Source organism: Adiantum capillus-veneris, chromosome 5 (assembly GCF_014529385.1).
Source record: "Adiantum capillus-veneris isolate H3 chromosome 5, ASM1452938v2, whole genome shotgun sequence".
NCBI lineage: Eukaryota > Viridiplantae > Streptophyta > Polypodiopsida > Polypodiales > Pteridaceae > Adiantum > Adiantum capillus-veneris.
Window position 1 is genome coordinate 4304329 of NC_140935.1, and position 17810 is coordinate 4322138.

General features: G+C 42.6%; 1 long non-coding RNA gene and 2 pseudogenes across 1 annotated transcript in view; 1 reads left to right on the forward strand and 2 right to left on the reverse strand.

Annotated features, from left to right (window-relative positions):
* LOC147456806 (uncharacterized) overlaps positions 1-17810 on the reverse strand; it is a 97272-nt gene that overhangs the window by 14777 nt on the left and 64685 nt on the right. The window lies entirely within an intron of this gene.
* On the reverse strand, positions 11900-14169 carry LOC147456807 (disease resistance protein RPP2B-like; annotated as a pseudogene).
* Positions 14226-14975, forward strand: LOC147456808 (DEAD-box ATP-dependent RNA helicase 20 pseudogene; annotated as a pseudogene).

Genomic DNA, 17810 nt, shown 5'->3' on the forward strand with positions numbered 1-17810 from the left:
CGAAGCAAGGTCGAAACCATGTCTCCACTGTCGAAAGAGGGCACGTGCTTCTCGGATGGTCAATGGACTCATGGCGATGACCTTGGACGCCATCTCAGAGGTCTCAAAATCGATTTGATAGTAACCTCATCCGAGAATCTGTACGTCCAAGATCTTGTCCACCTCTGCAAGAAGGTGGGCCTGGAGAAGGTCACACAGCTCTCCTCTGCTAGGTCGGGTGCCGAGAATCTTGCAAATGACCGAAGTCGCTTGCAAACGCTTTACCTCTGTGGCTAGGCTCGCTTGCTCTGTCGACGAAAGAGCAAGTCGAATGGTGGGCTCGGCGGAGTCGAGCGAGGGGGCTTTGGAGGAGTCCCTCTTGGGCGGAGCATAAGCCTCCATTAGTGTCTACTGCTCTGAAGGAAAAGGGAGGGCGAGAAGGGTATCGCTTGAGAACTCGGCAAGAAGAATCCAATGGTGAATCCACTGCAAGGCAATTCAAGCGAGGCCTTCAGGGGGGAGGGGCAAGAGGATAAGGACAACTGGAATGGCGTGGACAGCGAACGAGGGGGCAGCGGGCGGGACTACACACTGGCTGGGTGCAGGCTCAACGGCGCTCATGGGGCAGACAGCTCGCAGGCAGGGGAGAAAGCGGGGGCAGCGCGTGGCAGGGGCAGCGCGAGGGCGAAGGCGAAGGGAAGGAGAGGAGAGCAATGGCGGGGGGGGGGGGGGGGGGGGGGGGGGGGGGGGGGGGCGCGCGAGAGCAACAGCGAGCTATAGAATCCTTATTGCTCACTCTCATACCTACTTAGCTATGCCCTATTTCCTAACAAATTCAATGCTTCTCCTTCTTCTTCTTCTTCTTCTTCTTCTTCTTCTTCTCTCTACCAGGAGCAACTTAAGTTAGACAAATAAATGGATAGGAATTTTTTTTTCTACTTCTCCTTCTTCTTCTTTTGTATAAAGCTATGGCTACAAAATATATAATATATACAATAATTAGTTTTCTTAATCTAAGCCTTGCTCCTTATTATCTTCTATTATTCTTCTCTCTAACAACCCAAGCGGGCCTAGCCAACACCCTAGCTACATCCTATTTGGCATGATTGTTTGCCCCTTCTCTATTGTCAACCTTTCTCAGTCCAAGATTTCTAGCCCCAAAGCCAAGTCCATAATTCTATGATCATCCTCCCCAACCAAGGCATTAGAACGGTCCCAAATTGAGTCCATTCTCAGTAAAAAATTGTTGTAAAAAAATGTTCATCATTTTTTCTCCCTAAGGGGATAAATGTGGAGTGTGTGGGTACCAGCTAATCAGAAAGGCCTTAGCGTGAACGTCCCATTGCAACCACCTATGCTAATATAAAAAGCTATCTCTTGAGTCTAGGGTAGGCTATTATGGGTTTAATCTTGCATATGACATGCGTGTCATAGTATCATTGTGATTCTTTTTCTACAAGTATGCATCACCACATTGAAGAATCTTTTTCTCAATCCAACAATCTTGTCAACAATATCATTAAAGATTGGTTAATAATTTTTCATTAGGACAAGCATAGAATTCAATTTGATGATGTCTACAGACACTCCTACAAGAAGCTCGTTGCGCATTTATAATTCTTAATTCATGCTAGGATAAAGTTTGCACGACTCCTTTACTATACATACATAGGGAAGACGAAGCCAATCTTGGCTCCTTTCGCAATGACTAGCAAACCGCAAAGTATTTGGAAGAACTACTCTCTAAGCAGCACCTGACATCCATTATCTCTTAACTGTCTCACGTAGATCAAACTATATGCAATCTCAGGAACATAACGCACATGTCGTAGCATATAAGATGCACCACCGGGTAATGACAAGCATACATCTCTTGCATCCTCTATGTCATATTATGATTCGTCAACATGACCAAGGCTTCCACTAGAAAAAGTATTAAACCACTCATGACATGATGTGACGTGGAACACTGCATACTCATCTAGTAGCCTTTGAGAGAAAGTGGCATCTCTAACAAACATAAAAGCAAGAGGAACACTAGAGGTACGTTGTCACGGATGCTTGAGGGTCAATCTTCTTGAGTGTCCTACAAGAGAGCACTAAGGAGATTGTACAAAGTCTTGGAATATTTTGAAAGAAACTTGTGGAAGATTCTAAAAGTTTTAGAAGGTTCTAAAAGATTCCACAAGCGTCTACTAGATTTTAGAAGATTCTTAAAAAGTTTTAGAAGTTTGAAGAAGAATCTAGACGTTCCTAGAAAGTTCTAAAAGTTTGAAGACGAATTTAAAATTCCCTAGAAAGTTTTAGAAACTTGAGGAAGGACCTAGAAGGTTCTTAACCTCCTTAAACTTGAGAAAGAACCTAGAAGTGTCAAGTCTTTTATCAAGTTATCTCAATCAAGTATTAAGTATTGTAATCAAGATTAAGTATAATAGTAAAATCTTAAGATCTTGCGAATTGAGAGCACCTCCTCTCACTCTCTTCTAGCTTGAGATGTTCTCATAATAGTTTGGCAAGACTCTACTTCTTAATTTCGCCAAGACATGGAGTCCATATAGGAACGTTTAGCATCTATCTTGCAAAAGTTGCAACAACAAATTCAGTAGCTACATCCACGACGAGAAGAAGAGGAACCACATTTTCAAAGTCCAGAGGTACAAGACCTTAAACAACAAGTCTAAGAACTATGTAAAGCCACTATGTACCAAAATCCACCCATGAATTTGGCTAGTCTAGTGGAGCAAGTAGAGCAACCACACTTCCTAGGTCCAATGGTGCAAGAGCTTCAACCCTAAGTGCAAGAACTCCATAAGGCCAATATATGCCAAAATCTACCCATGATTTCAGCTAGTCCAATGGGGCAAGTAGAACAACCACACATACCAAGTTCAGTGGTGCAAGAGCCTCCTCGCCCAGTCCAAGAACCACGTGAAGCCAATACGTGCAAAAATCTACCCGTGGTTTCAACATCTAGTCCACCACAACAAAGGAGGAAGCCCAAAGTCAACCCACCTAAAACGTATGATGGGAGAAGATCAAAGTTTAGAGGCTTCTTTCAACAAGTGGATATGATTATATGCATGCAAGCTATGACAAGGCTATCACCCTTCTTCATTCATTTGGGAAATAATGGAAAAACTTATTCTTAAGGGTATTTACCACTTTCATGGGCTTCCAGAACACATTGTTTCAAATCAAGGACCATAGTTCATATCAAGCTTTTGGAAAGGTTTGTTGAAGCGTCAAGTAGTAGAGATTAACTTCTCTTATCCAATCATCCACAAAGTGATGGGAAAGCAGAGGGAGAGGATCAAGTCTTACAGCAGTATCTTTGATGCACAATCAACTATCATAAAGACAATTGGGTAAATTTGATGGCCCCGGCTGAGTTTTCCTACAACAACATTATTCATGCTTCTACTCAACATATCTCATTCTTTGCCAATTATAGTCACTATCCAAGGATGGATGTCCACATGAATCGCCAAGTGAAGAATCCAACTGCCATAGATTTTTCCACATAAATAAAGCATTCATAAAGAATTGACAAAGAAGACATTCTTATTGCAGAAAAACACCAAATGAAACAACTACCATGCAAGATTAGGGATTGAGTGTGGCTTCCCTACCACAAGCTACGTACATTTTTCCCTTTTCAAATGTTGGATTATCAAAGACTTGGACGATTCAACATAATTGGTGTAAGGACATGGGTCCTACGGGCAAGGCCACCGGCACGGTCGAACAGTGTGTACGCTAAGGGGAGGCTATAGAGATAGCACGGTTGTGTGGAGACTAGCACACGCATTACCACCGTCCTTTCACTAGCATCCGAGCTATTTTTGGAAGAAAAGAAAAAGCGGGTTGCATGCGCATGCGACGCGCTGCTTCTTTCACACATTCTACAGACAGTGACATCTCCGCTGTGCAGCAAGAAGAAGACAGGCAAAGTTTCCTGTGCGTAGCAGCGCGCGTGGACACAGTGACAGTCGATCGCGGCCGCCCCACCTAAGTCCTCCATGACGGGCCACCAAGGCGGACCAAGGCAACCTCGACCGGCAACTCGACGACACCAAGGCTCCGAAGGCTTCCGTTGGCTGCGTGCGTAGGAAGGCCCGCTTAGCCCTTGCATGAAGGAGGGTTGAACCCACCCCATGAGGGTAAGAGGCCAACACTTTACCATCAAGCTATTGACCCTTGTTGTGTATAACAAGGAAAGATAGCATACTTGTGTTGAAAGGAAAGCTAAAAAGAAAGGGAAAGCTTCAAACTTCAAGGAAGTAGTTTCAACCTTCCTTTTCACTTCTTGGAGGAAGGCAAGTTTTCCTCCAAAAATTCTTTTTTCCTGAAGGAGGTAGCTTCAAAGTGAGCAAAAGCCTTCACAAAAACGATGAGTTTCTGTGAAGAGGCAACAAAGGTGTTCTTACGACGATCGAGACGTGAAGCGCTACAATTCCTGCAAGGCGAGGTTCGCATGCAACAACACAAATCGCGGAGCGTACAAAACACAAAGACTTCAATTTCACAAGGTACAAGTCGACGCTTTTTCTCTCTTTACATTAGTGTGTGTTTACCATGGCCAGTGAGAATATCCCACCTACACACAGTTTTGATTTTAAGCACCTAAATCAAAATCAGAGCACCACGGGTGTTGCTGACACTAATATGCATGATGATGATGATCTCCGAGATCATGGACTTGTAGATATGGCTTCTTTCAAGACTTTGGAACATCGCCAAAGCGTACTTGAAAGCAACCTCTCTGCACTCGATGCAAATGTTACAATTTTATGGAGTTACTTGTGAAATTTATGAATTCACAGACGGCTCAAGGAGCCACAACTGGCACGGTTCAAGGGAACCAAGCTCGCGCGACTCAAGGAGTCCAAGAGACAAGTGTTGCAGAAGATGCAGAACGTAGCAATGCATTAATTAAGAATATCACCATTCCTGAGTTTCACGGGGAAGAGCGTGATTGCAACAAGGATGCAGTCAATACGTTGTTACACAAATGGAGTGATATACATACATTGAGACACACCCCGGATATAAAGACGGTTGTGGAAACAAGTCTATCTCTTATAGGCAAGGCCTATAGGTGGTGGATGACATTTCCAATAGATGCTCGTCTTCCGTCTTGATCTGCGTTTCAAGCTTCTTTCTCCAAAGAGTTTTTAGACTCTAATGAAGAAGATAAGAATCAATTAGCAAGGGATGCATGCCGCATGTCTCGCCTCTCTCTCACACGGTACCTTTTGAAGTATCAAAAAATCATATTAAAACTAGAAGGTCTAGATGAATTCCAAAAGATACGGGGTTTTAATAGGGGTCTTGATAAAGACTATTGTCTTCATGTCAAGACTCAACATCCAAAAACTTTGGAAGAAGCCATCAGTCATGCCCAAAGATATGATGATGACCAAGAGAGGAAAGGAAATGTTCCCTACTCTAAGAATACTTTTGCCAAAAGCAATGTGGCTAAGAGCCAATGACGAGGTAGATCTCCCACACGTTCCAAGAGGAATAAGAGACAATCTACCTCTCCACGCCCACAAGAGGCTAAGAAGCCTAAGCACCCACGAGATACTCCACGTGGATCTCTCAGCACGGCTGATTTTGAGCGTGCAAAAAAACACAATTTGTTTTTTAGATGTCTTTTGGACCAACATAACGAGAAAGATTTTCCTCTTTTGCAAGGCAAAGAAAAGGCCATGCACACGGTGCAACGCCTCACATTAGATTCATCTCCTAAATATTGTGTTGTAGAGGTTCTTCATATGGAAGAAAAGCAGAAGTGTTGTGTGCTTGCTTCAATGTGGCAGTCCACCTTTGGCCCCCATGATTTGATTTGCATGCATGGCACTATTAACGGACAACGTGTTCGTATTTTAGTGGATGATGGTGCAACTCATAACTTCTTGAACTATAAGCTAGTCAAGAAATTGAAGCTTACAAAGACGCCGTGCTCTCACAAGTATGTGGTGAAGCAGATGTCTGGGAATGATAAGGAAGTATGGGACACGGTAGTTCAAGGGGTTGAGCTTATTGTTCAAGATCATACAATTACCCTTGACTTCCAAGTTATGAACATGGACCGTGCTGATGTAGTTTTAGGACGGGAGTGGCTGCATGGTTTAGGAAACACATTGCACACTAGTTATGAACAGAACTCCTTATCTTTCATAGCCAATGGTAAACATGTGCTTTTGCTTGGTGAGAAAAATATACAATCTGCACCTCTTATATGTACAGCCGCTTTCTATTCTGCAGAAAGCAGATTTAATAGATGAAGTCTTCTTGTGTTACTGCTTGTCTCCAAGTCTTGTGAATTCTCAAGTGCAAAGTGTGATGAATTCTAGTAATGGTATACAAAGTGCAAAGAATTATAATGATAAGCAAACAAATCTAACGAGCAAAGTGCTCTCAATTTTACTCCTATAGAGCAATGTGCAACTGTTGTAAAACAAACATATCACGGATATATTGTCTATAAAATCCAACCATGCCTAAAAATATTTGAAGCTCCTCAACCATGTTTGGATCAAAGAATGGCAGCGACCTTGTCAGTGTCCATTTGATGCCAAAATAAGAGATCACATGACCAAGGTAATGTATCTCTATTTAAAAGAAATCACACTTGCTTTGCTTAGCATACAACGCGTGAGCTCGTAGATGTTCGAACACTAATCGTAAGTGTTCTATGTGCTCATCTTCAGTCTTACTGTAAATGAGAATGTCATCAAGGAAAGCCACAACAAATAGGGACGTAAGACACTATCCATGAGTGTGATAAATGTAGCTGGAACATTGGTTAGACCAAGAGACATAACCAAAAATTCAAAATGCGCGAACCATGTTCTAAAGGCAGTTTTGGAGATATCTTGCAAAAGGATACGCACCTGGTGGTATCTTGAACGAAGATCTATCTTTGTATAGTATCTTGCCATGTTGATCAAACAACTCATTTACTCGAGACAAAGGATACTTGTTCTCGATGGTTATGGCCTTTAATCCGCGATAATCTATGCACATGCATATAGTACCATCTTTCTTTTTTGCCAATAGCATTGGCGATGCCCAAGGCGAAGTGCTAGTTCTAATGAAACCACAAGCGAGATAATCAGCCAACTGACTCTCAACCTCCTTGGCTTCTTTAGCACTCATACGATACGTGGTTTACTCACCGGTTTAGTGCTTGGCAAGACATCTATGCCATGCTGTACATCATGTGTAGGGGGTAAATCTGGCGGTAAATAACTTGAGAATACATCACTATACTTCGTAAGTAAGTCAGCTTTTGCGGTGCAAAAGAAGAAACTAAAGTAGAGTTATGCTAGGGTGGAGAATCTTGTATTTCCTGTAATGTTTGTTTCACAGCAGTTGCACGTTGCTCTTTAGAATAAAAATTGAGCACTTTGCTCGTTCAATTTGTTAACACTTTGCTTATCATCAGAATTCATTGCACTTTGCATACCATTACTAGATTTCACAACACTTTGCTCTCGAGAATTCACAAAACTTGGAGACAAGCAGTTACACGAAAAGACTTCATCTACTAAATCTACTTTCTGCAAAATAAAAAACTCAATTGTACATATAACAGGTGCGGATGGTATATTTTTCTCACCAAGCAAAACCACATGTTTACCATTGGTCATAAAGGATAAGGAGTTGTATTCATAATTAGTGTGCAATGTGTTTCCTAAACCATGCAACCACTCCCAACCTAAAGCAACATCAGCACGGTCCATGTTCATAACTTGAAAGTTAAGGGCCATCGTATGATCTTGAATAATAAGCTCAACCCCTTGAACTACCGTGTCCCATACTTCTTTATCATTGCCAAACATCTGTTCGACCACATACTTGTGAGAGCAGGGAGTCTGTGTAAGCTTCAATTTCTTGACTACCTTATAGTTCAGGAAGTTATGAGTTGCACCTTCATCCACTAAAATACGAACATGTTGCTCGTTAATAGTGCCATGCATGCGAATCAAGCGAAAGGTGGACTGCCACATTGAAGAAAGCACACAACACTTGTACTTTTCTTCCATATGACGAACCTCTACAGCACAATATATAGGATTGAATTTAATGTGAGGCGTTGCACTGTGTGCATGGCCTTTTCTTTGCCTTGCAAAAGAGGACAATCTTTCTTATTATGTTGGTTCGAAAGACATCTAAAACACAAATTGTATTTCTTTGCACTCTCTAAATCAGCAGTGCTAAGAGGTCAACGTGGAGTATCTCGTGATTGCTTAGGCTTCTTAGCCTGTTCTGGACATGGAGGTAGATTTTCTCTTATTCCTCTTACAACATGTGGGAGATCTACCTCACCATTGGCTCTTAGCCACATTGCTCTTAACAAAATTATTCTTAGAGTAGGGAACGTTTTCTTTCCTCTCTTGGTCATCATCACATCTTTGGGCATGACTGATGGCTTCTGCCAAATTTTTTGGATGTTGGGTCTTGACATGAAGACGATAGTCTTTGTCAAGACCCCTAATAAAACGCCGTATCTTTTGGAATTCATCTAGACCTTCTAGTTTCAATATGATTTCCCGATACTTTAAAAGATACTGTGTGAGAGAGAGGCCAGACATGCGGCATGCATCCCATGCTAACCGATTCTTACCTTCTTCATTGGAGTCCAAAAACTCTTTGGAGAAAGAAGCTTGTTTCCACAACCGTCTTTATATCCGGGGTGTGTCTCAATCTATGAATATCCCTCCATTTGTGTATGAACTTAACGCATCCTTGTTGCGATCACGCCCTTCCCCGTGAAACTCAAGAATTGTGATATTCTTAAGTAATGCATTACCACCTTTTGCATCTTCTAAAGTACTTGTCTCTTGGACTCCTTGAGTCGTGTGAGCTTGGTTCCCTTGAACCGTGCCACTTATGGCTCCTTGAGCCGTCTGTGAATTCATAAATTTCACAAGTAGCTCCGTAAGATTTGTAATATTTGCATTGATTGCAGAGAGGTTGTGTTCAAATACGCTTTGGCGAGTTTCCAAAGTCTTGAAAGTAACCATATCTACAAGGCCATGATCTTCTAGATCATCATCGTCATGCATATTAGTGTCAGCAGCACCAGTGGTGCCCTGATTTTGATCTAGGTGCTCAAAATCAAAAGTGTGTGTAAGTAGGATATCCACACTGGCCATTGTAAACACACACACTAATGTAAAAAGAAAGAAAAATGTCAACTTGTACCTTGTGAAATTGAAGTCTTTGTGTTTTTTATGCTCCACGATTTGCGTTGCATGCGAACCTCGCCTTGCACGAATTGTAGCACTTCACGTGTTGTCCGTCATAAGAACAACTTTGTTGATTCCTCACAAAAACTCGTCTTTTTTGTGAAGGATTTTGTTCAATTTGAAGCTATCTCCTCGAGGAAAAAAGAATTTTTGGAGGAAAACTTGCCCTCCTCCTTGAAGTTTGAAGCTTTTCCTTTCCTTCTAGCTTTCTTTTCAACATAAGTATGATATCTTTCCTTGTTATTCAAGGCAAGAGTCAATAGCTTGATGGTACAGTGTTGGCCTCTTACCCTCATGGGGTGGGTTCAACCCTCCTTCATGCAAGGGTTAAGCGGGCCTTCCTACGCGCGCAGCCTACGGTGCCAACGGAAGCCTTCGAAGCCTCGATGCTGTAGAGTTGCCGATCGAGTTTGCCTTGGTCGTACACTGTGGAGGGCGTAGGTGGGGCGGCCGTAGTCGACTGTCGTTGTCTGTCTTCCCACACAGGAAACTGTGCGTCCCTTCTCTTTTGCTTCACAACGGAGACGTCGCTGTCTGCAGATCGTGGGAGAGAAGTAGCGCATCGCATGCACATGCAACCCGCTTTTTCCCTTTCACAAAAGTAGCTCGGATATAAGTGACAAGGGGGTTATAATGCGTGTGCTAGTCTCTACCCAACCGTGCTATCTTATAGCCTCCCCCTAACGTACACACTATCCGGCCATGCCGGTGGCCTTGGCCATAGGACCTATGTCCTTACACTCAAATTGTCAGATATCGTGTTTCCAACGATATATAGAAGGCCAAGAATAGTCCAGTTTTTGATAGCGATCTCTGTGGCTAGCTTCTCAAAGATTGTACAAGAAATGAAGGAGTCAATATATGTGGTAGGTAAAAGGCATGACCCAAATGATTGGCTTAGGGTGACCCTCGCCATCCGATCGAGCCCTGTTTTTTAGACAATTGGACTCTTTGTAATAGCACGATACTAGGTACTATTAACTAAGCTTGGATGTAACCCTCTATCCCTTGAGGCTCGGCATCAGCTTGAGGCTGATTTATATATTTCTTGATGACATCTTCATACAATCATTAATTAATTAGTGACCGTGATTCTTGGAGAATCCTCAACTTCTAAATGAAAACCATCTCTCTCTCTCTCTCTCTCTCTCTCTCTCTCTCTCTCTCTCTCTCTCTCAACAGAGGAGCAAGCTCAAATCTGCAATGCAACATGCACCTCCAAATGGCACGCCTCCTATCAACACTACGAAAAAAAGTATGTCTTTCCGTATGCTTTCGCCTGCACATGGCATCTCTTTCTCTTTCTCCCCCCTCTCTCCTCGAACTACTACTCTCGAAACTAGCATCCCATATTGTTTCACCTCAAATTCAAAAATTCCAAGAGCTTCCCCAATACTTTGTTATAAATTCCCAAAATGCCGCCTTAAAAATTTTTTACAATTGCCAAAATACCCCGGTTGTGAGATAAATCTTCAAAGATAGGAAAAATTGTAGCTTTTCATAAGAAGGTTGATTGACTATGAATACAAGATCATACAAGAAGGGATCCTTTGGGGCTGCTCGGCCTGCCAATGGAGATCATCAAAGCTATACTTCCAAGTTCCAAGTGCTATGAGTTCTAAGGTGGGCGTGCATGTGTTGTGTGGGGTGGGGGCTACAATGATAGCGACACAATTGCAGGCGCATCTCTCTCTCTCTCTCTCTCTCTCTCTCTCTCTCTCTCTCTCTCTCTCTCTCTCACACACACACACACACACACACACACACACACACACACACACACCGTTGCTTGCCCAAGTGTCAATAAGTGACCAGTTTTTGCTCATGACTCAACATATTGTGGTGGGTGCAACATGCTATGGTTGCCTACTAGCATACATGAGGGATAGCTCCATGGCAACACTCTGGTATCCGACAACAGAGGAGTTGTCCAACAACTCCTGGTAGTGATGGCGGTTGCAACATGCTCATTGGCACTTCAACAATGCTCTGGTAGTGATGGCAAGCCAATCATAACCTATGGCGGTGGTTGCAAGAGCGCAACTTTGCAGCATGCCTTTGAAAGCATTTAGCACCACATGGCAAGAAAAAGTGACTGCAAGCGAGCGCACACAGAACTGCAAGGGAGAGGGAGTGTAATGGCGAAGAGTAACAATTAGAAGCAACTCGTGCAAGGAGACATATTGACCAAGGCTGAAGCTTGCAATTGACTTGCTCCACAGGCGTCTCTCTCTCTCTCTCTCTCTCTCTCTCTCTCTCTCTCTCTCTCTCTCTCTCTCTCTCTCTCTCTCTCTCTCTCTCACGCCGGGCTGCAAGGATCACTCACCGAAGAAAAGAGGTGATGACACGTGTCCGAAGAAGGGAGCTAGAATCCCTTCCCCCATTATAATAGCATAGATACACACATATTGTGCGTTCTACCCAAAAAAAAAAAAAAAAAAGGGTAGAAAAAGAGATGTATTAGTTTCTTCTAGTGATAACTTAAGAGAGTAGCAAATGCAAAAGATACTAGCCATTTTTTCTCTGGACACAAAGAGTATCTCTTCTAATTCCCTTTAAAACAAATGAAGCAAAAGCAACAAGTGATCTTTGTTTATTTGGTAGAATCTCAATAGATTCCCTTGAGATCTTTTGCACTACAGACTCAAAATTGAGCAGACCTACCCCTTGAGATCTTTTGCACTACAGAGGCTCGTGAGACTGCCGATAGACTCCGGAAGCGCCGTCAGCCGCCCGCACCCACGGAGGTCGAGGCGGTCAGGCTCGTGAGGCTGCCAATAGACTCCGGAAGCGTCGTCAGCCGCCCGCACCAACGGAGGTCGAGGCAGGTGAGGCTGCCAATAGACTCCGGCAGCGCCGTCAGCCGCCCGCACCAACGGAGGTCGAGGCTCGTGAGGCTGCGTAAGCGCCGTTAGCTGCCCGCACCCACGGAGGTCGAGGCGGGTGAGGCTCTTGAGGCTGCCGATAAACTTCGGAAGCGTCGTCAGCCGCCCGCGCCAATGGAGGTCGAGGCGGGTGAGGCTCGTGAGGCTGCCGATAAACTCCGGAAGCGTCGTCAGCCCCTCGCACCCAGGGAGATCGAGGCGGGTGAGCCTCGTGAGGCTGCCGATAGACTCCAGAAGCGCTGTCAGCCGCCCGCACCGATCGAGGTCGAGGATCATGAGGCTCATGAGTCTGTCGATAGACTCTGGTACACTCTCCAGGTGTTCACAATTAGACAAATCCAACTTCTCTAAGTTTTTGCAAGAGACACCGAAATCAAGAAGTCCTTTGCGAATAAATTCGCAATCAGTGAGTATCAGTTCCCGCAAATTCTGCAAAGCAACCAATTGCAAACAATATTCCCACAAGAAACCTCTTAGCAAATGGGTACGAGAAAGGCACATGCTTTGCTATTACCTCAAACTTGTGACCACCTTGAGAAAGTCAATATCTGACTCTTGCTCAAGTCCAAGACAACAACCTTCCTGAGTGTAAGCTGAGAAGGAAGAAACTTAAGGGGACACCTATGCCACTGAAACCATCTGAGCTCCTTGGGAAACGAGTTGAAATCCCCTGTGATGTGACCATTCCCAGATAGCACTAGAAACCGTAGAAAATCCATGCCAACAAAAGACTTTACACCCAATTTATCCTTGCCTTCCTCCAAAGTCAAAAGCTTTACCCCACGCACCACACTTGTTCCCTACACCACTTAGGAATATCAGTACCAACATGTCACATGGAAAAACACACAACTTCACACCAACTTTACCTTTCCACGTTCCAGAACAACACGCACATCATCCTCATTCCACAAATGGCTACATTCCCATACATTCTCGTGGCTACGTTCTACCACTATTTCTCGCCGCATATCCCGAAGAACGTCGTGCATAGTAAGCTTTCTTTTTTCATCAATCTTGACCAAGCACTTAAGTCTAAGGGTCTTAAGGTAGATCACTGTTGCATCCGAATATTCACTGCACCATAGTCTCTTAGCTCGATCCTCATGCTCTCCAAGCATGAAGCACACGATATCAAGGAACATTAACGTCTCTTCCCTACCCAACCCATCGAAGCTGATTCTCAAAATCTCCGTCACTTTCCTCTGTGCAAGTATGAGGGTGTGCCAATGGCCTTCAAGGACATTCACTGTTGCCTCCCAAAAACCCATGTCCTGACCACTTCACCACTGCATGTTGCACAAGGCTTACAGATCAAGAGATAAAGTGAATGCACAGGAAAAGCTCGGAAGAAAAATAACTAGAGGCAACCAAAGAGGAAGTCCAAATCTCTCTACGACCTTCAATCAAGCAAACGGTACAATTTTTAATTGCCTAAGCACGACACATACCCTTGATGATACCCTGTTGTCCGGGAGGACTCCAAATAGGAGGGGGGGAGCGATTCTAAATGTGAACCTAATATTATGAAGATTAGAGGGCAATCTTTTGTGAGTTTCATTGGATTTTTGCGTTTGATTGTGATAATTTTTTGACAAAACTCAGAGTATATGCCCTCATAATAGCGTTACAAGAGGAGTACGGGGACAAAATCCATATATGAGCCCCTAGGGACAAGTGTAAGGTGTACATTCTATTCAAATGATTTTGCTTTTTGTTGGCTTGATTTTTGGTTGTATTTAGTTATTTTTTGAGATTTTCTTGAGAAAAACAAGAAAATAAAAAAACCATAATCCCGATAAAGGAAAGACTGAAGAGATGCCTGAGCAGTACAAAGAGAAGAAGGTACAGGAAAATGACGAAACTTCACGAGCTATGTCTCAAAAGCCATATGCACAAGGCGATAATGTCATTATGAATATTAGAGGGCAATCTTTTGTGAGTTGCATTGGATTTTTGTGTTTGATTGTGATAATTTTTTGACAAAATTCAGAGTATATGCACTCATAATAGCGTTACAAGAGGAGTACAGGAACATAATCCATATATGAGCCCCTAGGGACATGTGTACATTGTACATAGCGTTTAAAATTCTATTCGAATGATTTTGTTTACATATGTTTACGGAGGTGCACCAAAGGGACCACAGATAAGGGATCTTCAAAAAGGTGCGGAGATAGTCACAGCCACACCCGGCCGCTTGATTGATATGCTCAATGGTAGACAAACCAACCTTTGCAAGGTTACATATCTTGTCCTTGATGAATTATCTCCTAGATTCGGCCTGGCAGACAGACTTTGTATTAGAGTGAAACTTGGCCTAAGGAAGTTGAAGGTTTAGCTAGACACTTTCTACAGAATCCTTACAAAGTTGTCATTGGTTCACAAGATTTAAAAGTTAATCACCAGACAGACTTTGTATTAGAGTGAAACTTGGCCTAAGGAAGTTGAAGGTTTAGCTAGACAATTTCTACAGAATCCTTACAAAGTTGTCATTGGTTCACAAGATCTGAAAGCCAATCATTCAATCGTACAGATTGTAGAAGTTGTTTCTAAGAATGAGAAATACTCAAAATTGGCAGATTTAGTAGAGCATGTGATGGATGGAAGTAAAGTGATCGTACTTATGGGAACAAAAAGAGGTTGTGATCAAGTTCCTTGACAACTTCGAATGGATGGATTTGCAATTTTATCTATCCATGGTGATAAGAGTCAAGCTGAACGAGATTGGGTTCTTTCATAATTTAACTCTGGCAATAGCCCCATAATGAAAACAACAGATGTTACAATTCGGGGCTTGGATGTGAAGGACATAAAGTTCGTCATAAATTATGATTTTCATGGGTCATAGTTCTTGTTGTGGTTTGACAAATGTACAAGCAATGGAGCCAATAAAAGCAAAAACGACAACAAAGACCGCATCGACATTGACAATCAGGTCATTCAGGGACGACATGAATTTGGAGGGGGGGAGTGTTGACCCATGGGTGAACACTACGGCATAACTCAATTTTCGTACCAAAGTCTTATTTTTTAAGAGTTGTTAAATGATGCGTATTCTGGTTAAAAACATCATTTGTAATGAGTAGCTATTCTAGTTGTAGAGCCAGTGTGCAATGGCACTTCCAAATTGTAAATACAAAGCCATTGATCCATTGAACTCCATTTTTGGTATAACCTATGGTAGCCTTAGTATATAAGGTACCTAGGTCATTTTGTAAGGAGAACTTTATCTTAATCAAGGTTTTGTGTGAGAGAGAAATTGAGAGAGCCTGAGCTTCATCACGATGCTACTTCCTACTCTTTCATCACATTGGAGATTCGATTGCACCATTGCGATAGGCTCGGAGAGAGCTATGCAACAACGCCAAGCATTCCACGTGAAACAGATCACACGCGCTAACGCATCTACGAGCTATTTGTGGTCGCAAGTGTATCAAAAGATGTCTATTTCCTGTGTGCAAGTAGTCGTTAGAATCGTCGCGACATGAGCTACACATAGGTACTCATAGATTTCAGTTTTGGGCACTTTCGAAATTCTGGTCTATCTTTATATACGTTTTCCACAGATGCGTTTGGAGTGAGGATTTTGAATGTAGAGGCTTTGGGACAGGTGTATGCTAGTGAGGGGGTGGTGTTCCTCAAGTTTCGTACGATTCTGGTATGATTTGGTGAGTTTCCTTATGTTTGTGTGTATGTGGGTTGGGTGGTGTAGTTGAGAGCAGTGAGATTCCTGATTTTGGTTTAGTTGGCCTTCCAGAGTGTTGTATGTGTGGAATGGTCTCAGCTTCACAAGCTATAGAGATTGCCTCCGTGCGCCTATCGTGTCATCTAGTCTTGGATTGACATTATGTTGATCTAGGTAGTGTTCCATGCACTTTATAGATGGTGTGATTCGCTCTCGCAACAAAGCTTTAAATTATAAACTAACCCTATCATCTCTCAACAAAGAAAAAGTAATTTGAGTAGAGTAATTGCTCGTCAGTGGTAAATTTTTTAAGCTTCAAATTTATAGACTGACCTATCGTCCCTCAACAAACAAAAAGTAACTTGGGTAGAGTAGAGCTAACGGATGATAGATAGAGGGTTAGTTTATAATTCAACATTGTTCAAGGCTTAACAAAATTTGTAATTTATATGCAGATGTATATCACCACATATAAAATAGGTATATATGTGGATATATACTAGAATGGGGAGAAGTAACGTACTTGTCTTTTGGAGAATGTTTCGAATAGTTTAATCATTGAAGCCCCTTCTTCTTGTGTTTCGTCTGCATCTGCGATTTCGACGAGGGTAAGATCTTGGAACCTTGTGTGCGTGTGCATTAGTGTTTGCGTATATCTTCAGTATGACAGGTAAGCCGTGGAAAGAAAGTATATTGTTGAGGGTAAGATGTATCTTCTAGTGTGTGTGTGGGCTCTAGAAAGTCTATTGATGAGGGTAAGATATGTCTTCTATTGCGTAGGCTGCATGTGTGTGTTTTTTTTTTTTTTTTGGGACGGGGGGGACATGCTGTCATATTATCATCTCTGCATTTGTGTGTGTGCATGCAAGCACCTGTTTTGCAGGTGAACGATGCAAAGTCTTTGCCAACACATTGAGGATAACTTTTTGAAGCTCAAGGGAAGTGAAGACTTTATCAAGCTTGAGCATTTTTGGCCTGAAGAAGGCCATAGTGGGGTGAGTGTATTTTTGGTGCAAATTTTGGACCGTGGATGCAAGTCGATCGAATGGAGAACACATGTACAATCTACTTGTTTTTTAATATTTTTTTTAGGTTTTTGTGAAAGGTGTTGACAATTGTGTACCTCTTTCTTTAAAGAGGACCAATGAAAATTGGGTCACACACAATCTTTTTCGTCCTCTTTCACCTATTTTCTGTTATTTTAGTTTGTGACAAAATTCCTCTTATTTAAGAGCATGGGCTCCATTTCATTAAAAAATTTATATCCCAATCGATTAAATTGTTTTTTGGCTTTCTATAAGAAACCTTAGTGCTGTGTTGGGTTAGGGAGACTTTCATTGTTTTTAGTGCCATGATGAAGACTTACCTTTCATTTCACATCTCGACATGTCTTTACTTTTCTTGCGTTCTATTGCTTTACAATGCTAAAGTGAAGCTTCACCTTGCATAATTTTAGTAAATTTCACACACACAAAAACACACACATATACATATATGTTTATTTTTGCATTCTATTCTTTTAGAATGCTAAAGTGAAGCTTCACCTTGCATAATTCTAATGAATTCTATAGACACACACATATTAATTTAACTAAAGATTCCTTCTCGTTAGCTTACCAAAAATGTAATCTGTCCTTTCTTGCATGTTCTTGCGCAAAGAGACTCCTGCCTTCTGCCCCTGCACATACGCATCCTCACCAAGCTCTTCGTATTCATCATGAAGGCCCCCTCCCCACCAGCAAGTCCCTCCTCTCTTCACATGCTCCTATCCCCCCTTCCATTGGACAAACATGCTCCTACCCGCCCTGCTCTTCAACGTTATCCTTACCACCATGATGTCCAAGTGCGAGGTTTTGTGCCTGCACACAAAGTTGCGCAACAATCTCTCTCTCTCTCTCTCTCTCTCTCTCTCTCTCTCTCTCTCTCTCTCTCTCTCTCTCTCTCTACTAGGTGCCCTGTGCAGTTTTCCCACTCCATTCACTAAGCAGGAAAGAGCAC